This window comes from Schistocerca gregaria, chromosome 10 (assembly GCF_023897955.1).
Source record: "Schistocerca gregaria isolate iqSchGreg1 chromosome 10, iqSchGreg1.2, whole genome shotgun sequence".
NCBI classification, from domain to species: Eukaryota; Metazoa; Arthropoda; class Insecta; order Orthoptera; family Acrididae; genus Schistocerca; species Schistocerca gregaria.
The window spans coordinates 124,478,928-124,503,642 of NC_064929.1; the positions used below are offsets into that span (position 1 = coordinate 124,478,928).

General features: G+C 44.2%; 1 non-coding gene across 1 annotated transcript; it reads right to left on the minus strand.

Annotated features, from left to right (window-relative positions):
* Positions 1–346: 346 nt before the first annotated feature.
* On the minus strand, positions 347–421 carry Trnas-cga (transfer RNA serine (anticodon CGA)). Its single transcript has one exon. It is a non-coding gene; the product is annotated as a tRNA-Ser (tRNA).
* Positions 422–24,715: the final 24,294 nt, after the last annotated feature.

A 24,715-nucleotide genomic window follows, 5' to 3' on the forward strand; every position in this document is an offset into this window, starting at 1 on the left:
AAGAAAGGTTCAAATAGCTCTAAGCAGTATGGGACTTAACATCGGAGGTCATCAGTTCCCTAGACTTAAGAAACCTTAAGGACACCAGACAGATGGCATGGGCCCGAGGCAGGATACGAACCTGCGGCCGTAACAGCAGCGCGGTTCCGGACTGAAGCGCTTAGAACCGCTCGGTCACAGCGGCCGGCCGAAGTTGAAATACCCGTAAACAGATTTGAGAGCACTAGCCGTGTGTCAACAGTAAAACCAACTTTCTCCAGAATCCGAAGTAAAGAGTCGTGAATGAGATTTTCACTCTGCAGCGGACTGTGCGTTGATATGAAACTTCCTAGAAGATTAAAACAGTGTGCCCAACCGAGACTCGAACTCGGGACCTTTGCCTTTCGCGGGCAAATGCTCTACCAACTGAGCTACCGAAGCACGACTCACGCCCGGTACTCACTGCTTTACTTCTGCCAGTACCTCGTCTCCTACCTTCCAAACTTTACAGAAGCTCTCCTACGAACCTTGAAGAACTAGCACTCCTGAAAGAAAGAATATTGTGGAGACATGGCTTAGCCATGTCGTGGTTGGGTAGCTCAGATGGTAGAGCACTTGCCCGCAAAAGGCAAAGGTCCCGAGTTCGAGGCTCGGTCGGGCACACAGTTTTAATCTGCCAGGAAGTTACATAAAGAGTCGTGATTAACACAATCAAATGCTTTATCAAAGTCTAGGAGAGCAAGGGCATGAGGGACGGACGTTGCAGCAGCAACCGAAACCACGTCACGACACTCGACTATGGGGGTGAAAGTGGTGCGACCAGGTACGCAGCTTTGATGTTTTGCAACAATCTTCTCCATCAGAGCCGACATCCTACTATTAACTGCCTCACCACAGACTTATAATCAAAGCTGTCAGGGGCAGTCTGTACGTCTTGGGATTAAAACAATTATTCCCACTTTGAACGAGGTCGGCACAACTCTACCCTGTAACACTTCATTCAAAAGGAACGTAAAGGTACCGCACCCAACAGTAGCCAAAAGCGCATTTAAATTTCCTTGGGAAGTCCATATAGATCCAGGGACTTTTGAGAAGGCGATCCCGCAACAAGTTTGTAAACTTCCTCAGGCTAGAAATCAGCGTTGTATTATGTTCAGTTGTCTCCAAGATGCTGACTAGTGGGTCGTAAAAGGTTTCACTGGACTCAGCGATGTCGTAGTTGTTCGCATAGTACTGCTGTAAGGTACGAATTATATCAGCTTGCACCATTACGATACGTCCATCATTTCTTGTGAAAGAATGAGCACAAGTGCTTCGGCGACGGGTCTGATGCCGAAGCAAATGATATAAGGAAGTCAGTTCTTCCGTCACCAATCAACGCGGCTTCGATCGGATTTTCAAACCTTCCATTTGTGCTCTCTTCAAGGTCAACAGTTTTGCCTTGACACATCTAACATCCGCAATTCGCAGAGGTGCGTGATGCGAAGCAGCATAAAGTTCAGGCAGGATGGGATAGTAATAGTCGTAAGTTTTCTGATAATCTCGTGCTTTGGCAGCAAAGTATCAAAGTTTACGTGAGCCTCGGTTTTGCCAGCTGTGTCCAGCAGTCATGGGTGGAAGAGTATTTCCCAGCGGACTGTAGAGAACACTCCTAAATGGCCCGCATCACGTCAGCGAGAAAGGGGTCAGCAAGGCGAGCGACGTTTAACATCCACGGAGGGCGAAATGATTTGACTGGTTGCCGTTCAAGATTGAGAGTTGTGGCCACAGCACAGTGATCCGTAAAGGAAGCTGGGATGACTTCAACATTAAGAATACTATCTCTCAGGCAGTCTGATACGTAAATTCTGTCTAGCCTCCAAGTCGTCCTAAAGTTGATAAATGTAACCAACGTCGGGTATTTACATATCCATTCGTCTTTCAGACGTAAGGAGAGGACTAATTCATGTAATTCACGAGAGAAATTAAAATTTGGAGACTCATCTGCAGGACTCAACACACAGTTCAAATCACCACACAACAGAATACCCGGAGGACTCTTATGCAACGGATAAACAATTTACTCTTTGTAAAAAACGCGAACGAACTACTGCGCGATCAGTGTCAGAAGGGGGATACAAAACAACCAAGGTAAGACGACAACCAATTCCCCTGCTAAAATTCAAGATTTCCACCTCGGCAATAGAAATGCCTTCGCGAAAGAATAATGCGGGCCCCGTAGAATACTCGGGTGCGATATTCAAGATCAGGAGTAGGTTTAATAATGAATACAAACAATAGGAATGCGGGTAAGCTACTACAAGCGGCATTAATGAGGCCAAGATAGATACGAAGCACACTCCTAACACAATAGTACAAGTTTATATGCCAACTAGCTCCACAGATGACGAAGAGGTTGATGAAATGTGTGATGAAATAAAAGAAATTATTCAAATAGTGTAGGCAGACGAAAATTTAATAGTCATGGGTGACTGGAATTCGGTAGTAGGAAAAGGGAGAGAAGGAAACGTAGTTGGTGAATGTGGATTGGGGCTAAGAAATGAAAGAGCAAGCCGCCTGGTAGAATTTTGCACAGAGCACAACTTAATCATAGCTAAAACTTGGTTTAAGGATCATGAAAGAAGGTTGTATACATGGGAGAACCCTGGAGATACTAAAAGGTGTCAGATAGATTATATAATGGTAAGACAGAGATTTAGGAACCAGGTTTTAAATTGTTAGACATTTCCAGGGGCAGATGTGGACTCTGACCACAATCTATTGGTTATGAACTATAGATTAAAACTGAAGAAACTGCAAAAAGTTGGCAATGTAAGGAAATAAGACCTGGATAAACTGACTAAGCCAGAGGTTGAACAGAGTTTCAGGGAGGGCATAAGGGAACGATTGACAGGAAAGGGGTAAAGAAATACAGTAGAAGTAGAATGGATAGCTTTGAGGGGCGAAGTAGTGAAGGCAGCAGAGGATCAAGTAGGTAAAAAGATGATGGTTAGTAGAAATCCTTGGGTAACAGAAGAAATATTGAATTTAATTGATGAAAAGAGAAAATCCAAAAATGCAGTAAATGAAGCAGGCAAAAAGGAATACAAATGTCTCAAAAATGAGATCGACAGGAAGTGCAAAATGGCTAAGCAGGGATGGCTAGAGGTAAGGATGCAGAGGCATATCTCAGTAGGGGTTAGATAGATACTGCCTACAGGAAAATTAAAGAGACCTTTGGATATAAGAGAACCACTTGTATGAATATCAAGAGCTCAGATGGAAACCCAGTTCTAACCAAAGAAGGGAAAGCAGAAAGGTAGAAGGAGTATACAAAGGGCTATGTACTTGAGGACAATATTATGGAAATGGAAGAGGATGTAGATGAAGATGAAATGGGAGATACGATACTGAGTGAAGAGTTTGACAGAGCACTGAAAGACCTGAGTCGAAACAAGGCCCCGCGAGTAGACAACATTCCGTTAGAACTACTGACAGCCTTGGGAGAGTCAGCCTTGACAAGCCTTACCATCTGGTGAGCAAGATGTATGAGACGGGCGAAATACCCTCAGACTTCAAGAAGAATATAATAATTCCAAACCCAAAGAAAGCAGCTGTTGACAGATGTGAAAATTAGCGAACTTTCAGTTTAATAAGTCACAGATGCAAAATACTAACGCGAATTCTTTACACACGAATGGAAAAACTGGTAGAGGCCGACCTCAGGGAAGATCAGTTTCGATTCCGTAGAAGTGTTGGAACCCGTGAGGCAATACTGACCCTACGACTTATCTTAGAAAATAGATTAAGGAAAGGCAAACCTACATATCTAGCATTTGTAGACTTAGAGAAAGCTTTTGACAATGTTGACTGGAATACTCTCTTTCAAATTCTAAAGGTGGCAGGGGTAAAATACAGGGAGCGAAAGGCTATTTACAATTTGGGCAGAAACCAGGTGGCAGTTATAAGAGTCGAGGGACATGAAAGGGAAGCAGTGGTTTGGAAGGGAGTGAGACAGGGTTGTAGCCTCTCCCCGATGTTACTCAATCTGTATATTGAGCAAGCAGTAAAGGAAACAAAAGAAATAACATTGTAATTCTGTCAGAGACAGTGAAGGACCTGGTAGAGCAGATGAACAGAATGGACATGGTCTTGAAAGGAGGATATAAGATGAACATCAACAAAATCAAAACGAGGATAATGGAATGTAGTCGAATTAAGTCGGGTGATGCTGAGGGAATTAGATTAGGAAATGAGACACTTAAAGTAGTAAATAGAAGTAGAGAGGATTTCTGATTGGTGCGAAAAGTGGCAACTGGCACTAAACAAAGAAATGTGCGAGGTGCTCCACATGGGAACTAAAAGAAAGCCGGCCGGAGTGGTCGAGCGGTTCTAGGCTCTTCAGTCAACTGCGTATAAGAGCCAAGTACACTAATGACCATTAAAACTTCTACACCAAGAAGAAATGCAGATGATAAATCTGTACTCATTACACAAATATATTATACTAGAACTGACATGTGATTACATTTTCACGGAATTTGGGTGCATAGAACCTGACAAATCAGTACCCAGAACAACCATCTCTGGCCGTAATAACGGCCTTGATACGCCTGGGCATTGAATCAGAGCTCGAATGGCGTGTACAGGTACAGCTACCCATGCAGCTTCAACACGATACCACAGTTCAAGAGTAGTGACTGGCATATTGTAACGAACCAGTTGCTCGGACACCATTGACCAGAAGTTTTCAATTGGTGAGAAATCCGGAGAATGTGCTGGCCAGGGCAGCAGTCGAACATTTTCTTTATCCAGAAAGGCCCGTACAGGTCCTGCAAAATGCGGTCGTGCATTATCCTGCTGAAATTTATAGTTTTACAGGAATCGAATGAAGGGTAGAGCCATGGGTCATAACACATCTGAAATGTAACGTCCACTGTTCAAAGTGCAGCCAATGCGAACAAGAGGTGACCGAGACGTGTAACCAATGGCACCCCATACCATCACGCCAGGTGGTACGCCAGTATGGCGATGACGAATACACGCCTCCAATGTGTGCGATGTCGCCAAACAGGGATGCGACCATCATGATGCTGTAAACAGAACCCGAATTCATCCGAAAAAATGACGTTTTGCCATTCGTGCACCCAGGTTCGTCGTTGAGTACACCATCACAGGTTCTCCTGTCTGTGATTCAGCATCAAGGGCAACCGCAGCCACGGTCTCCGAGCTGATAGTCAATGCTGCTGCAAACGTCGTCGAACTGTTCATGTGGATGGTTGTTGTCTTGCAAACGTTCCCATATGATGACTAAGGGAGCGAGATGTGGCTGCACGATGCGTTACAGCCGTGCGGATAAGATGCCTGTCATCTCGACTGCTAGTGATACGAGGCCGTTGGGATCCAGCACGGCGTTCTGTATTACCCTCCTGAACCCACCGATTCCCCATTCTGCTAACAGTCATTGGATCTCGACCAACGCGAGCAGCAATGTCGCGATACGATAAACCGCAATCGCGATAGGCTGCAATCCGACCTTTATCAAAGTCGGAAACGTGATGGTACACATTTCTCCTCCTTACACGAGGCATCACAACAACGTTTCACCAGGCAACAACGGTCAGCTGCTGCTTGTGTATGAGAAATGGGTTAGAAACTTTCCTCACGTCAGCACGTTGTAGTTGTCGCCACTGGCGGCAACCTTGTGTGAATGCTCTGAAAAGCTGATCATTAGCATTTCAGAGCATCTTCTTCCTGTAGGTTAAATTTCGCGGCTGTAGCACGTCATCTTCGTGGTGTAGAAATTTCAATGGCCAGTAGTGTAGCAGTGGTAGAGTGCAGGGGGATACAAGTCCTGGATTCCTTAACTGCGATTCTTAACAGCGACAAATCTCAGTTAAGAATAACAGATACTGAAAAGTAGCGTTCACAGAAATCACTGATATCGGAAAACCACAGTTTAGGCCATCACTGCATGGAAGCGATGGCAGTGGAAAACGACACAGGCCCTGCTAGCGAGCAGCCGGAGGAGGGGGAGGAGACACAGCAGTGGTGAGCGAGGCCGTCGCGCCACCAGTAGCAGACGCAGCCCCCACCACCGCCCCTGCACCGTAACAAACACCTGCACCGTCCAGCCTCAACAAAAGGCAGATTAGGGAGGTGAGCTTGGAGGAGGCCGAGGTTCCGAGGAAACCGGCCCACGCGCAAACCCAACTCCCTGCAGCGATGCAGGCCACCGAGACGGGGTAGCATTCATCGCACGCTACCTGAGGAGAGCCTTACGTCGTAGTGACGTAACGCTACGACATCGTGACGTAAATAAACCTAAATCGACTTCATGAGTACGTGTATCGATCTTTGCAGTTGTACCACAGAGGTTGCACGGTAACGTGAAAGCTAAATGTGATATGTTCAGCCCAGTTGAATTACTTATGGAGCTGGAATCCCAACAGTTTTGGATGTTATTGTGCGTTTCCTGAACATGATGAATGTCTGAACGAAGGAACCATAACGAAAGAAAAAAGAAACGCTTGCAGTCTTTTTTTTTAAATTCGTGAATCGTCCAGAAATCATGTGGAAGAATCGTGAAATAATTAATTCTTAAGCTTCAATCCAAAGAATTTTGGGTGTTATTGAGTATTTCATGAATATAACGAAAGTCAAAAAAAGCTTGTAGTTACTTATGAAAAATGCTATGAATCCTGCATGATTATTAAGCTCTAATCCCAAGAATGTGGGATGTTATTGTGTGAATATAGAGAATATCTGAACGAAGGAACCATAACCACAACGAAAGTTTTTAAAAAAAGCAGGTAGTCATTAAAAAAAATCTGATGAAACTGCATAAATCATGTAGACAGACACGTGAAGTAGGGCGAAATTAAAATGTTTCATATTTTTATATAAGCCAATGGACTGTACATAACTCTTCTGGACAGAAACGTTAAACCGAGAAATTAATGTGGTTCCAAACATAATGCGGAATGTTGCTGGAGTTTTAATTTTGCCTTCATTCTTTATACGCTGTATACTGTGAAAAAAAACAATGATATTTCGTCTATAGTTCTTACTCACATTTTAATATGTAAGCAGTATCAACTATTAAAAAAAGGTAAGTCTCCTAGTAGTTGCCAAATGATGTTGGAACACTGGCTGTCACAGTGGGTGAGCTACTTGACAAAATAGCCACAGCAGGCCACAGTTTTAGCAGCACTAAGCGATGTTTCATATGCGATGATGGAATACAGCGTTTGTTTATTCTCTCAATAGACATGGTATTAATTTTGGGGGTGTTTGGCATGATTACTATAGCTATTTCCATATTGCCTAAGAGTGATACAAAAAGTAGGTGAAAAATGGCAACAGCACTCAATACTTTCAGTTATTAGATTTCTGGCTAATGTGAATTGCATGTTATTGTTTTTTCACAGTATACAACATATGAAGAAAAATAATGACATGTGTTGTAACAGGTCAGTACATTATATTCACCAGCAATAACTTATTTCTGAAGACCAAAAGTGTCTGTGCTGATCTACAGCATGAAAGTAAATTAAAATTCCAGCAACATTCGGAATTATCTTTGGAACCACATTAATTTCTCAGTTTAATCTTTCTGCCCAGAAGAATTATGTACAACGTATTGGCTTGTATGAAAATACGAAACACTTTAATTTCTCTCTGTTTCACGTTTCTATCCGCATGATTTATGCACAATTAATCGGATTTTTTTTTTTTTTACGTGACTAGTCGCTATTTTTGACTTTTGTTATTCTTTTGGTTCCTTCGTTCAGACATTCATTACATCAAGTAACACACAATTACATCGAAAACTGTTGCGATTACAGCTTAATAAGTAATTCTACTGGGATGAGCATACCACACAACTGCTGTCACTTCGTTTCTACACGTGTATTTACATTTAGCTTTCACGTTACCGTGCAACCTCTGTGGTACAACTGCAAAGATCGATATACGTACGCATGAAGTCGATTTAGGTTTATTTACGCCATGATGACGTATCGTTTCGTCACTGTGACGTAGAGCTCTCCTCACCTAGCGTGATATGAATGCTACCCACCGAGCCAAGGCACCAGCGACGGAAGCCGCAAAGACAAACACCACTACGGAGACGACACGAGAGCGGGTCATCAAAGAGAAGGCAAACCACCTGAAAAAGATACTGAAAGTCAGCAAGGAAGACGGCATTAGCACGAAACCTACGACTAGGAAAAGTGGAGAGACTTCTAAGCAAAACCCCCAGAGCACGGAAAAGAACACGCCAACAAGCGAAAACTGAAACCTGGTAGTCAAGGGAAGGCAGGAATTGGTTAAGATTGTGGACGGGGCCATAGTCAGTTACTACTGGTTCTCTTTTACAGTCATTCATATTTACGTTAAGCCACTAAATCCAGACTCAACAGTAAATAAAAGGAACCACACGCTATTAATGAAGGAGTAAACAACTGAGTAAAGAGACAGTGTTTTCAGTGGGTTAAAATTTAGCAAATCACCATAAAGAACAGATACAAAAATGTTTTTAAAAACAAGCAACTGTGAACACGGCTGAAGGCCTTATACGCTAAGAATGGCAATAAATTAATAATGTTTAAAAACTCGCTGCAATTTAGAACTTACAAATATTAAAATACAGGGTGATTCAAAAAGAATACCACAACTTTAAAAATGTGTATTTAATGAAAGAAACATAATATAACCTTCTGTTATACATCATTACAAAGAGCATTTAAAAAGGTTTTTTTTCACTCAAATACAAGTTCAGAGATGTTCAATATGGCCCCCTCCAGACACTCGAGCAATATCAACCCGATACTCCAACTAGATCCACACTCTTTGTAGCATATCAGGCGTAACAGTTTGGATAGCTGCTGTTATTTCTCGTTTCAAATCATCAATGGTGGCTGGGAGAGGTGGCCGAAACATCATATCCTTAACATACCCCCATAAGAAAAAATCGCAGGGGGGAAGATCAGGGCTTCTTGGAGGCCAGTGATGAAGTGCTCTGTCACGGGCTGCCTGGCGGCCAATCCATCGCCTCGGGTAGTTGACGTTCAGACGATAAGGTTTCATAACTAACCTTTTTCGTAGGACTCTCCATACAGTTGATTGTGGAATTTGCAGCCCTCTGCTAGCTCTGTGATTCGATTTTCCTGGGCTGCGAACAAATGCCTGCTGGATGCGTGCTACATTTTCATCACTCGTTCTCGGCCGTCCAGAACTTTTCCCTTTGCACAAACACCCATTCTCTGTAAACTGTTTATACGAACGTTTAATACACCACCTATCAGGAGGTTTAACACCATACTTCGTTCGAAATGCACGCTGAACAACTGTTGCCGATTCACTTCTGCCGTACTCAATAACACAAAAAGCGTTCTGTTGAGCGGTCGCCATCGTAGCATCAACTGACACTGACGCCTAGTCAACAGCGCCTCAAGCGAACAAATGTACAACTAAATGAAACTTTATAGCTCCCTTAATTCGCCGACAGATAGTGCTTAGCTCTGACTTTTCTCGTTGCAGAGTTTTAAATTCCTAAAGTTGTGGTATTCTTTTTGAATCACCCTGTATTACAGGTAAGTAGCCACAAACACAGCAGAAGGCATCACACGCCAGACACTGCACTAAATAAGGTTTTAAGTCTTACTGCTAAAAATACCAACGCCAAATCAGAATTTTAACATAAATAATTACGGCTGAAAGCCTTACACGCCAGGAACGGCAATTACATAAAAAATTCAGAAGCCTGCTGTAGCAAATACAATAGCAAGGGTTAATTAAAAAAAAAAAAATAATAGCAACAGATCAAACCGGTCAAATAAAATGACGGTAAACCTTGTAACACAACCCTTACACTGCTAGACTTATTCGACAAGGCGACCTAATCTATTAACTAACCATACATAACCTATATTGTAGGCATTACAAGGTATTATAATAAATACCATAATAAATAAATAATAAATCCACAGAAAACGATTTTGGTACCTATCGGAAGCAAAAGCCTGATACAAAGAAACGATTGGTAAAAAATGATAGAGACACACAAGTGTCTCGAGCTCCAATTGTATACATTGTAAGGTGGCTACAATTTCGCACCTTACAAGCACTCATCCACATAATTTGCCATGAACTACAACCACAATTAGATATCATTTGATAAATTGTACATCGTATATATGAATATTTACAGGAGACTGATATGTCACGTTCACCTTGTAAATAATTGTTAATTCTTATGGTGTGAAAAGTGACGGAGTGTCTTTATTATGAAAACGGCGTAATGAATGGTTGCCTGTACTAGTAGAGGTTGGAACGCCAGTGGAGATGAAACGGCAGGCAGAACTCAAGCTCTGGGTGGAAGGCCCTCACAGGTGTTGGTCTTGCTTAAGCACAGGCAGTAGCTAGACGGACGTCGTGGCACCTGAGCTCTGGAGCGCAATACGGTGACGGTCGGCCGTTGTTGTAGTAGGGGCCGGAAGGATAACCAGATAATACTTCCGAGCTCTGCAAAGTTTTGACGCAGGTGAGAGGAACGAAGAAGCGGCGCCTCAGAAACCACGCAGGCTGGGCTATTTCCAAGGATTTTTATTCAGAAGTGTACCATTGTACGAGTATAAGTTTTTCCTCGCAAACTTTCCGCACTCGACGACAAAAGACTAAAATATGGTTGGTCGGAGTTCGGAAGAATCTGTAGAGAGGGAGAATATTCCGTGCTTTTGGGAATATGATTCGTTTTCGGAATTGCGAGGGAGGTGAGCCGAGCCTTGCTGGGAGGCCAGCAGTGGAGAGACGAGGTCTTCCGTTGTGAGCGCCCGTGTGTGACGGTCGCTCGGTATCAGCTTTGTTGGTACGGACGGACTTGCTGTCTTTGCTCTTAGGAGAGTTTGTGGTTAGGCACTGTACTGTTGCGAACCTATACGATTCTGTAAAGAAATGGTAGCGCTAATAAACATAACACGGCAACGGCCTTGCCGCCGTGGATACACCGGTTCCCTTGAGATCACCGAAGTTAAGCGCTGTCGGGCGTGGTCGTCACTTGGATGGGTGACCATCCAGGCCGCCATGCGCCGTTGCCATTTTTCGGGGTGCACTCAGCCTCGTGATGCCAATTGAGGAGCTACTCGACCCAATAGTAGCGGCTTCGGTCAAGAATAACATCCTAACGACCGGGAGAGCGGTGTGCTGACATCACGCCCCTCCTATCCGCATTCTCCACTGAGGACGACACGGCGGTCGGATGGTCCCAGTAGGCCACGTGTGGCCTGAAGACGGAGTGCTTTTAAACATAACACGCGAGTTCCTGACGGCACCAGACGTAAAACCTTTTCCGAGAGAAACTTTATGGATCCTACTCCACTCAATTATAGACCTCAAACACAAAGACAGAATTGAATATCTCACATACCTATCAACATCCACAAAAAAAAAAAAATGGTTCAAATGGCTTTGAGCACTATGGGACTTAACATCTATGGCCATCAGTCCCCTAGAACTTAGAACTACTTAAACCTAACTAACCTAAGGACATAACACAACACCCACTCATCACAAAGCAGAGAAAATCCCTGACCCCCCCGGGAATCGAACCCGGGAACACGGGCGCGGAAAGCGTGAACGCTACCGCACGACCACGAGCTGCGGACTCAACATCTAAATCTACGTGATTACTCTGCTATTCACAATAAAGTGCCAGGCAGAGGGTTCAATGAACCACCATCAAGCTGTCTCTCTACCGTTCCACTCTCGAACGGGACGCGGGAAATAAGAGTACTTAAATTTTTCTGTGCGAGCCCTATGTAGGTGGGTGCCAACAGAATGTTTTCGCAATCGGAGGAGATAATTGGTGATTGAAATTTCATGAGAAGATTCCGCCGCAACGAAATACGCCTTTTTTTTTAATGATTGCCCCTCCAATACAGATATCTTACTTAAATAATTTTGCTAGTCGTTTTGGTTATCTGATGACCTTGAAAGACCGTAAATGACAGCATCATCTGCAAACAATCTAAGACATCTACTCAGATTGTCTCCTATATCGTTAATATATACTACTGGCCATTAAAATTGCTACACCACTAAGATGACGTGCTACAGACGCGAAATTTAACCGACAGGAAAAAGATGCTGTGATATGCAAATGCTTAGCTTTTCAGAGCATTCACACAAGGTTGGCGCCGGTGGCGACACCTACAATGGGCGGACATGAAGAAAGTTTCCAACCGATTTCTCATACACAAACAGCAGTTGACCGGCTTTACCTGGTGAAACGTTGTTGTGATGCTTCGTGTAAGGAGGAGAAATGCGTACCATCACGTTTCCGACTTTGATAAAGGTCGAAATGTAGCCTATCACGATTGCGGTTTATCGTATCCCTACATTGCCGCTCGCGTTGGTCGAGATCCAATGACTGGTAGCAGAATATGGAGTCGGTGGGTTCAGGAGGGTAATACGGAATGCCGTTTTGTATCCAAACGGCCTCGTATCACTAGCAGTCAAGATGACAGGCATCTTATCCGCACAGCTGCAACGGATTGTGCAGCCATGTCTCGATCCCTGAGTCAACAGATGGGGACGTTTGCAAGACAACAACCATCTGCACGAACAGTTCGACGACGTTTGCAGCAGCATAGACTATCACCTGGGAGACTATGGCTGCAGTTACCCTTGACTCTGCATCACAGGCAGGAGCGCCTGCGATGGCGTACTCAACGACGAACCTGTGTGCACGAATGGCAAAACGTCATTTTTTCGGATGAGTCCAGGTTGCGTTTACATCATCATGATGGTCGCATCCGTGTTATGGTGACATCGCGATGAACGCACATTTGAAGTGTGAATTCGTCATCGCCATATTGGCGTATCACCCGGCGTGGTGGTATGGGGTGCCATTGCTTACACGTCTCGGTCACCTCTTGTTCGTATTGACGGCACTTTGAACAGTGGACGTCACATTTCAGATTTGTTACGACCCGTGGCTCTACCCTTTACTCGATCCCTGCGAAATCCTACATTTCAGCAATATAATGCACAACCGCATGTTGCAGGTCCTGTACGCGCCTTTCTGAATACAAAAGATGTTCGACTGCTGCCCTGGTCAGCACATTCTCCAGATCTCTCATCAACTGGAAACGTCTGGGCAATGGTGGCCGAACAACTGGCTCGTCACAATACGCCAGTCACTACTCTTGATGAACTGTGGTATCGTGTTGAAGGTGCATGGGCAGCTATACTTGTACACGCCATCCAAGCTCTGTTTGACTCAATGCCCAGGCGTATCAAGGCCGTTATTACGACCAGAGATGGTTGTTCTGGCTACTGATTTCTCAGGATCTATGCACTCAAATTGCTTGAAAATGTAATCACATGTCAGTTCTAGTATAATATATTTGTCCGATGAAGACCCGTTTATCATCTGCATTTCTTCTTGGTGTAGCAATTTTAATGGCCAGTAGTGTAGATCAGGTACAACAGAGGGCCTATAACACTTCCTTGGGAAACGCCGGGTATTACTTCTGTTTTACTCGGTGACTTTTCGCCTATTGCTACGAACTGTGACCTTTCTGACAGGAAACCACGAATCCAGTCGCGCAACTGTTGCGATACTCCTAGGGACGCAGTTTGGTTAGGAGACGCTTGTGAGGAACGGTGTCGAAGGCCTTCTGGAAATCTAAAAATATGGAGTCAGTCTGACATCCCCCTGTCGATGGCACTCATTAGTTCAGGATTTCAGGTGTGCCGCAGGGGAGTGTCGTAGGAGCGTTGCTATTCACAATATACACTCCTGGAAATTGAAATAAGAACACCGTGAATTCATTGTCCCAGGAAGGGGAAACTTTATTGACACATTCCTGGGGTCAGATATATCACATGATCACACTGACAGAACCACAGGCACATAGACACAGGCAACAGAGCATGCACAATGTCGGCACTAGTACAGTGTATATCCACCTTTCGCAGCAATGCAGGCTGCTATTCTCCCATGGAGACGATCGTAGAGATGCTGGATGTAGTCCTGTGGAACGGCTTGCCATGCCATTTCCACCTGGCGCCTCAGTTGGACCAGCGTTCGTGCTGGACGTGCAGACCGCGTCAGACGACGCTTCATCCAGTCCCAAACATGCTCAATGTGGGACAGATCCGGATATCTTGCTGGCCAGGGTAGTTGACTTACACCTTCTATAGCACGTTGGGTGGCACGGGATACATGTGGACGTGCATTGTCCTGTTGGAGCAGCAAGTTCCCTTGCCGGTCTAGGAATGGTAGAACGATGGGTTCGATGACGGTTTGGATGTACCGTGCACTATTCAGTGTCCCCTCGACGATCACCAGAGGTGTACGGCCAGAGTAGGAGATCGCTCCCCACACCATGATGCCGGGTGTTGGCCCTGTGTGCCTCGGTCGTATGCAGTCCTGATTGTGGCGCTCACCTGCACGGCGCCAAACACGCATACGACCATCATTGGCACCAAGGCAGAAGCGACTCTCATCGCTGAAGACGACACGTCTCCATTCGTCCCTCCATTCACGCCTGTCGCGACACCACTGGAGGCGGGCTGCACGATGTTGGGGCGTGAACGGAAGACGGCCTAACAGTGTGCGGGACCGTAGCCCAGCTTCATGGAGACGATTGCGAATGGTCCTCGCCGATACCCCAGGAGCAACAGTGTCCCTAATTTGCTGGGAAGTGGCGGTGCGGTCCCCTACGGCACTGCGTAGGATCCTACGGTCTTGGCGTGCATCCGTGCGTCGCTGCGGTCCGGTCCCAGGTCGACGGGCACGTGCACCTTCCGACGACCACTGGCGACAACATCGATGTACTGTGGAGACCTCAGGCCCCACGTGTTGAGCAATTCGGCGGTACGTCCACCCGGCCTCCCGCATGCCCACTATACGCCCTCGCTCAAAGTCCGTCAGCTGCACATACGGTTCACGTCCACGCTGTCGCGGCATGCTACCACTGTTAAAGACTGCGATGGAGCTCCGTATGCCACGGCAAACTGGCTGACACTGACCGTGGCGGTGCACAAATGCTGCGCAGCTAGCGCCATTCGACGGCCAACACCGCGGTTCCTGGTGTGTCCGCTGTGCCGTGCGTGTGATCATTGCTTGTAAAGCCCTCTCGGTGTCCGGAGCAAGTATGGTGGGCCTGACACACCGGTGTCAATGTGTTCTTTTTTCCATTTCCAGCAGTGGATCACCTTGTGGATGACATCGGAAGTTCACTGAGGGTTTTTGCGGATGATGCTCTGGTATATTGAGAGGTTGTAACAGTGGAAAATTGTACTGAAATGCAGGAGGATCTGCAGCGAATTGACGCATGGTGCAGGGAATGGCAATTGAATCTCAATGTAGAGAAGTGTAATGTGCTGCGAATACATAGATAGATAGATCCCTTATCGTTTAGCTACAATATTGCAGGTCAGCAACTGGAAGCAGTTAATTCCATAAATTATGTGGGAGTAGGCATTAGGAGTGATTTAAAATGAAGTGATCATATAAAGCTGATCGTCGGTAAAGCAGATGCCAGACAGATTCATTGGAAGAATCCTAAGGAAATGCAATCCGAAAAGAAAGGAAGTAGGTTACAGTACGCTTGTTCGCCCACTGCTTGAATACTGCTCAGCAGTAGGGTTGATAGAAGAGATAGAGAAGATCCAAAGGAGAGCAGCGTGCTTCGTTACAGGATCACTTTGTAATCGCGAGAACATTACGGATAGATAAACTCCAGTGGAAGACTGTAGGAGAGACGCTCAGTAACTCGGTACGGGCTTTTGTTCAAGTTTCGAGAACATACCTTTACCCAAGAGTCAAGCAGTATATTGCTCCCTCCTACGTATATTTCGCGAAGAGACCATGAGGATAAAATCAGAGAGATTAGAGCCCACACAGAAGTATACCGACAATCCTTAATTCCACGAACAATACGAGACTGGAATAGAAGGGAGAACCGATAGAGGTACTCAGGGTACCCTCCTCCACACAGCGTCAGGTGGCTTGCGGAGTATGGATGTAGATGTAGAGTATAAAGAGCTAGTTGTGTTTCATAAGAACGATATTTTCTGACACTGTGCTGACTATGTGTCAATAAATGAGAAGGAAACAGAAAAGTCATGGTGTCCAAAAGCTACCAAACATGATTCGTGAATTTTCTACGGATAGCCCAGGAGGCAGCCGTCAGAAAAGCCATCCCCCCCCCCCCCCCCCTCCAAGCGTGAGGTCGTCGCCCTGCCCGCTACAGACGGACAGACAGTTGAGGGAGGACAGCGACCAACCGCAAACCGCAGCTGCCCCATCCCCCCTCAACCAGCCACGCCCCGTCAACCGTTCTCCACACGCATCTCAGCAACAATGCCGTAGTGAACTGCGCAAGAATTATCAATGTGCCCCATTGATTGTGCATACACAAGTGACACACAGTGATTTCTGCTCACAGAAGTGCTAATCTCAAATCTGTGCTACTCCCTCGTAATACACTTGATTCGACGAAACTAAAAACGTGCCGAACCCATCTACCCCTAGAATGAGATTTTCACTCTGCAGCAGAGTGTGCGCTGGTATGAAACTTCCTGGGAGATTAAAGCTGTGTGTCGGAGCGAGACTCGAACTCGGGACCTTTGCCTTACGCAGGCAAGTGCTCTACCATCTGAGCTACCCGAGCACGACTCACGCCCCATCCTCACAGCTTTACTTCAGCCAGTATCTGCTTGTTCTGCAAGGTTCGCAGGAGAGCTTCTGTAAAGTTTGGAAGGTAGGAGACGAGGTACTCAAAAAATCGTTCAAATGGCTCTGAGCACTATGGGACTTAACTGCTGTGGTCATCAGTCCCCTAGAACTTAGACCTCCTTAAACCAAACTAACCTAAGGACATCACACACATCCATGCCCGAGGCAGGATTCGAACCTGCGACCGTAGCAGTCGCGCGGTTCCAGACTGTAGCGCCTAGAACCGCTCTGCCACCCCGGCCGGCTGACGAGGTACTGGCAGAAGTAAAGCTGTGAGGACGGGGCGTGAGTCTTGCTTGGGGAGCTCAGATGGTAGAGCGCTTGCCCGCAAAATGCAAAGGTCCCGAGTTCGAGTCTCAGTCCGGCACACAGTTTTAATCTGCCAGGAAGTTTCATATCAGCGCACACTCCGCTGCACAGTAAAAATCTCATTCTGGAAACATCCCCCAGGCTGAGGCCAAGCCATGTCTCCACAATATCCTTTCTTTCAGGAGAGCTGCTTCTGCAAGGTTCACAGGAGAGCTTCTGTAAAGTTTGGAAGGTAGGAGAAGAGGTACTGGCTAAAGTAAAGCTGTGAGGACGGGGTGTGAGTCGTGCTTGGGTTGCTCAGATGGTAGAGCACTTGCCCGCAAAACGCAAAGGTCTGGAGTTTGAGTCTCGGTCCGGCTCACATGTTTAAACTGCCAGGAAGTTTTCCACCTACCCCTGTAGTCCTTCACATCTAATTTCATCCCTTCTTGTGTATATTAGTGCTCTCATATTTAGTTTCTTCTTTTCTGCTTTTTTGTGACAAATGTGTTACCTTTCTTCGCTCCACGACTCATGTAAGCTTTGATAAAGCTAATAGCCTTTCTCCCCACCATGAACCACGGACCTTGCCGTTAGTGGGGAGGCTTGCGTGCCTCAGCGATACAGATAGTGTGTACTGTAGGTGCACCCACAACGGAGGGGTATCTGTTGAGAGGCCAGACAAACGTATGTTTCCTGAAGAGGGGCAGCAGCGTTTTCAGTAGTTGCAGGGGCAACAGTCTGGATGATTGACTGATCTGGCCTTGAAACAATAACCAAAACGGCCTTGCTGTGCTAGTACTGCGAACAGCTGAAAGCAAGGGGAAACTACGGCCGTAATTTTTCCCGAGGGCATGCAGCTTTACTGTATGGATAAATGATGATGGCGTCCTCTTGGGTAAAATATTCCGGAGGTAAAATAGTCCCCCATTCGAATCTCCGGGCGGGGACTACTCAGGAGGACGTCGTAATCAGGAGAAAGAAAACTGGCGTTCTACGGATCCGAGCGTGGAATGTCAGATCCCTTAATCGGGCAGGTAGGTTAGAAAATTTAAAAAGGGAAATGGATAGGTTAAAGTTAGATATAGTGGGAATTAGTGAAGTTCGGTGGCAGGAGGAACAAGACTTCTGGTCAGGTGACTACAGGGTTATAAACACAAAATCAAATAGGGGTAATGCAGGAGTAGGTTTAATAATGAATAGGAAAATAGGAATGCGGGTAAGCTACTACAAACAGCATAGTGAACGCATTATTGTGGCCAAGATAGATACGAAGCCCACACCTACTACAGTAGTACAAGTTTATATGCCAACTAGCTCTGCAGAAGACGAAGAGGTTGATGAAATGTATGATGAGATAAAAGAAATTATTCAGATAGTGAAGGGTGACGAAAATTTAATAGTCATGGGTGACTGGAATTCGGTAGTAGGAAAAGGGAGAGAAGGAAACGTAGTTGGTGAATATGGATTGGGGCTAAGAAATGAAAAAGGAAGCCGCGTAGTAGAATTTTGCACAGAGCACAACTTAATCATAGTTAACACTTGGTTCAAGAATCATGAAAGTAGGTGGTATACATGGAAGTACCCTGGAAATACTAAAAGGTATCAGATAGATTATATAATGGAAAGACAGAGATTTAGGAACCAGGTTTTAAATTTTAAGACATTTTCAGAGGCAGATGTGGAGTCTGATCACAATCTATTGGTTATGACCAGTAGATTAAAACTGAAGAAACTGCAAAAAGGTGGGAATTTAAGTAGATGGGACCTGGATAAACTGAAAGAACCAGAGGTTGTACAGAGTTTCAGGCAGAGCATAAGGGAACAATTGACAGGAATGGGGGAAAGAAATACAGTAGAAGAAGAATAGGTAGCTTTGAGAGATGAAGTAGTGAAGGCAGCAGAGGATAAGGTAGGTAAAAAGACGGGGGCTAGTAGAAATCCTTGGGTAATAGAAGAAATATTGAATTTAATTAATGAAAGGAGAAAATATAAAAATGAAGTAAATGAAGCAGGCAAAAAGGAATACAAACGTCTCGAAAATGAGATCGACAGGAAGTGCAAAATGGCTGAGCAGGGATGGCTAGACGACAAATGTAAGGATGTAGAGGCTTATCTCACTAGGGGAAAGATAGATACTGGCTACAGGAAAATTAAAGAGACATTTGGAGAAAAGAGAACCACTTATATGAATATCAAGAGCTCAGATGGAAATCCAGTTCTAACCAAAGAAGGGAAAGCAGAAAGGTGGAAGGAGTATACAGGGGGCGATGTACTTGAGGACAATATTATGGCAATGGAAGAGGATGTAGATGAAGATGAAATGGGAGATACGATACTGCGTGAAGAGTTTGACAGAGCACTGAAAGACCTGAGTCGAAACAAGGCTCCCGGAGTAGACAACATTCCATTAGAACTACTGACAGCCTTGGGAGAGCCAGTCGTGACAAAAGTCTACCATCTGGTGAGCAAGATGTATGAAACAGGCGAAATACCCTCAGACTTCAAGAAGAATATAATAATTCCAATCCCAAAGAAAGCAGGTGCTGACAGATGTGAAAATTACCGAACTATCAGTTTAATAAGTCACAGCTGCAAAATACTAACGCGAATTCTTTACAAACGAATGGAAAAACTAGTGGAAGCCGACCTCGGCGAAGATCAGTTTGGATTCCGTAGAAATACTGGAACATGTGAGGCAATACTGACCTTACGACTTATCTTAGAAGAAAGATTAAGGAAAGGCAAACCTACGTTTCTAGCATTTGTAGACTTAGGGAAAGATTTTGACAATGTTGACTGGAATACTCTCTTTCAAACTCTAAAGGTGGCAGGGGTAAAATACAGGGAGCGAAAGGCTATTTACAATTCGTACAAAAACCAGATGGCAGTTATAAGAATCGAGGGACATGAAAGGGTAGCAGTTGTTGGGAAGGGAGTAAGACAGGGTTGTAGTCTCTCCCCGATGTTATTCAATCTGTATATTGAGCAAGCAGTGAAGTAAACAAAAGAAAAATTCGGAGTAGGTATTAAAATCCATGGAGAAGAAATAAACACTTTGAGGTTCGCCGATCACATTGTAATTCTGTCGGAGACAGTAAAGGACTTGGAAGAGCAGTTGAATGGAATGGATAGTGTCTTGAGAGGAGTATATAAGATGAACATCAACAAAAGCAAAACGAGGATAATGGAATGTAGTCGAATTAAGTCGGGTGATGCTGAGGGAATTAGATTAGGAAATGAGACACTTAAAGTAGTAAAGGAGTTTTGCTATTTGGGGAGCAAAATAACTGATGATGGTCGAAGTAGAGAGTATATAAAATGTAGACTGGCAATGGCAAGGAAAGTGTTTCTGAAGAACAGAAATTTGTTATCATCGATTATAGAATTAAGTGTCAGGAAGTCATTCCTGAAAGTATTTGTATGGAGTGTAGCAATGTATGGAAGTGAAACATGGACGATAAATAGTTTGGACATGAAGAGAGTAGAAGCTTTCGAAATGCGGCGCTACAGAAGAATGCTGAAGATTACATGGGTAGATCACATAACTAATGAGGAGGTATTGAATAGAATTGGGGAGAAGAGGAGTTTGTGGCACAACTTGACAATAAGAAGGGACCGGTTGGTAGGACATGTTCTGAGGCATCAAGGGATCACAAATTTAGCATTGGAGGGCAGTGTGGAGGGTAAAAATCGTAGAGGGAGACCAAGAGATGAATTACACTAAGCAGATTCAGAAGGACGTAGGTTGCAGTAAGTATTGGGAGATGAAGAAGCTTGCACAGGACAGAGTAGCATGGAGAGCTGCATCACAACCAGTCTCAGGACTGAAGACCACAACAACAACAACAATAACCTTTCTTTATAATAATTTGTACTGTATATTTGCCACTATTGTTACTGTTTTCACTGCCACGCCGCAAAATTAACAAAATTTGCCTTGATTGTAGTGAACTGTGTACCTAAAACAGAATACAAGCAAATAACTCTGAAGAACTATGCGATGAACTCTTGATATGAATCCAAAAAACAAAAGGAAAATGTAAAATTAATATTTAATACTTGTAAAAATTGAAGCAACAGACGAAATTCATAAATTTTATACTTCGATGTTATCTTTGTACATCGTTACAAAGTTTTATGATATTGTTAAAAAAATGTTCAATTCCTGGTCTGAGACAAATTTTTAATTTTCGTTATTGATTTGAACTAGTGTCGGTGTGGTCAGATCTGACCGACAATTCAAGCGTAGTTCAAGGATAGTCCCTGATTAGCTTAGATGGAGGCACCTGAGGAGAACATGTTTTCCATTTTGCAGTATACAGGGTGAGGCAGCTAAGTCATAACACCCCTTGTATCTCGCCAATCGTAACAGATAGAAAGATGTCGTTTGAACAGTGAATTGCAGGGACAGGAGCTACTTGAATACATCACATTTCATGTTTGTGCTATTTTTTACTACAGAGATATGAGCCCATCTATGGTTTTTTAAATGGAACCCTATGTTAATTTTTAGCATAACATGGTGGGCTTCAAAAAGACGTTTTGAAATATGTGTATATCTTAATATTTAGGCGAATAGTTTCTGAGACACAGATGTGTTCTCGTATCATGTTCGTCCTTCACAGCGGCGTTGTCCAATGCGACCTTTCCTGTTATGTAGAGTACACGGTAAATGTCGTGAGTCCGTCCTTACACGAACACTTCCATTTACTCTACAATAGTAATCTATACTGTGATGTTTTGTGCAAAATCTAACTGATGATGTTCAAATGGTTCAAATGGCTCTGAGCACTATGGGACTCAACTGTGGTGGTCATCAGTCCCCTAGAACTTAGAACTACTTAAACCTAACTAACCTAAGGACATCACACACATCCATTCCCGAGGCAGGATTCGAACCTGCGACCGTAACAGTCGCACGGTTTCGGACTGCGCGCCTAGAACCGCGAGACCACCGCGTCCGGCAACTGATGATGTCGCACAAATATTATTCAGTTATTTGCCAACTGTTATACCAAAATAGAAGACAACATATGGTACTAAAATACTACAAGATGTTAATATATATTAAAAAATAAAAAAACAAATGTAAATGAGGAGGTCCTTATTGGTCACAATTATTTCGTATGTATTTGTATTTTATTTGAAAATATTTACTTTTGACCACAATACGAACCAAATACACACAAAGATGCAAAAATACATACTGTGCATGATACAAAACTTTACTGAAGTATGTGCTCAAAATGCTTGCCCTCTGCTGAAATGCACATTTGTAGTTGCTGTTCGAATGATTTGTGAACGGCTGCGAGGGTGTCACGTGAGATATCAGCGCACGCTTAGATGATACGTTGCGTCATATCTTCAGGCGTAGTTGGTAATTGAGCATACACTTTATGTTTGATTGTTCCCCACAGAAAAAAATCAAGAGGGTTCAAATCAGGAGACCGGGCTATCCTGTCCAACAAGCCGGGAGCTTTTCATTTAACAGCTCTGCAGCCACACGGGAAGAGTGAGCAGGGCAGCCGTAATGTTGGACCCACATGCACTGACGCGTTGTTAGTGGTACCTCTTCCAGCAAAATGGGCAGAATGTTTTGCAGGAACAGTGCATAGCTATTGCCATTCGGTATACCCGGAATGACGTACAGCCCCATAATGACATTTCCAACGATGCCGCATCACACATGTTAACACTTCACGGTTGCTGATGCTGTACCTGTCGAAGCCGATGAGGGTTATCTATTGGCCAGTAATGCATATTATGCAAATTCACATTACCGTGGTTGGTGAAAGTCGCATCATCGGTAAAAAGCACCTGTTGAAAAAACGTTGGACCACCTTGTAGGCGCTGTAGAGCAAACCAGCGAAATTCCTGGCACCATTTGAAATCCACACCAGAGAGTGCTAGATGTAATGAGAGGTGAAATGGGTGAAATCTTTGCCAGTGCAATACGTGTAGAACACTTCTCTGACTTAAACAACATTCTGAGACCATACATGGTGACGAAACAGTAAGGTTATTATGCACCAACGCTGCAACACCCTCTTCAAGTACCTCGGCAGTTGCCTTGTCCTATGTACGGCGTTCCATGATCCCGATTCAAGTAGTTTTTTTGCAAAATATGTGCAAGAAGTTTGCGCATAGGACGCTCAAGATCAGGATGCAGCTCTCCATATCGCTTTATTGCTCTAACAGCATTTCTTCTGCTTTCACCATACACTATAAGCATATCTAACATGAACCATGGACCTTGCCGTTGGTGGGGAGGCTTGCGTGCCTCAGCGATACAGATAGCTGTACCGCACGTGCAACCACAACGGAGGGGAATCTGTTGAGAGGCCAGACAAACGTGTGGTTCCTGAAGAGGGGCAGCAGCCTTTTCAGTAGTTGCAGGGGCAACAGTCTGGATGATTCACTGATCTGGCCTTGTAACACTAACCAAAACAGCCTTGCTCTGCCGGTACTGCGAACGGCTGAAAGCAAGGGGAAACTACAGCCGTAATTTTTCCTGAGGGCATGCAGCTTTACTGTATGGTTAAATGATGATGGCATTCTCTTGGGTAAAATATTCCGGAGGTAAAATGGTCCCCCATTCGGATCTCCGGGCAGGGACTACTCAAGACGACGTCGTTATCAGGAGAAAGAAAACTGGCGTTCTGCGGATCGGAGCGTGGAATGTCAGATCCCTTAATCGGGCAGGTAGGTTAGAAAATTTAAAAAGGGAAATGGATAGGTTAAAGTTAGATATAATGGGAATTAGTGAAGTTTGGTGGCAGGAGGAACAAGACTTTTGGCCAGGTGAATACAGGTTTATAAATACAAAATCAAATAGGTGTAATACAGGAGTAGGTTTAATAATGAATAAAAAAAATAGGAGTGCAGGTAAGCTACTACAAACAGCTTTGTGAATGCTTTATTGTGGCCAAGATAGACACAAAGCCCACGCCTACTACAGTAGTACAAGTTTATATGCCAACTAGCTCTGCAGAACACGAAGAAATTGAAGAAATGTATGATGAAATAAAAGAAATTATTCACATAGTGAAGGGAGATGGAAATTTAATAGTCATGGGTGACTGTAATTCGACAGTATGAAAAGCGAGAGAAGATGAATATGGATTGGGGGTAAGAATTGGTGTCATAAACTGCTATATATATTATGACTAGTGAGGTAAATACATTGTTTGTTCTCTATTAAAATCTTTCATTTGCTAACTATGCCTATCAGTAGTTAGTGCCTTCAGTAGTTTGAATCTTTTATTTAGCTGGCAGTAGTGGCGTTCGCTGTATTGCAGTAGCTTGAGTAACGAAGATTTTTGTGAGGTAAGTGATTTGTGAAACGTATAGGTTATTGTTAGTCAGGGCCATTCTTTCGTAGGAATTTTTGAAAGTCAGATTGCGTTGCGCTAAAAATATTGTGTGTCAGTTTCAGCACAGTCGTGAATAAATTGTTCAAAGGGGACAGAGCATAACTTAATCATAGCTAACACTTGGTTCAAGAATCATAAAAGAATGTTGTATACATTAAGAAACCTGGAGATACTGACAGGTTTCAGACAGATTATATAATGGTAAGACAGAGATTTAGGAACCAGGTTTTAAATTTTAAGACATTTCCAGGGGCAGATGTGGACTCTATTGGTTATGAACTGTAGATTAAAACTGAAGAAACTGCAAAAAGGTAGGAATTTATGTAGATTGGATCTGGACAAA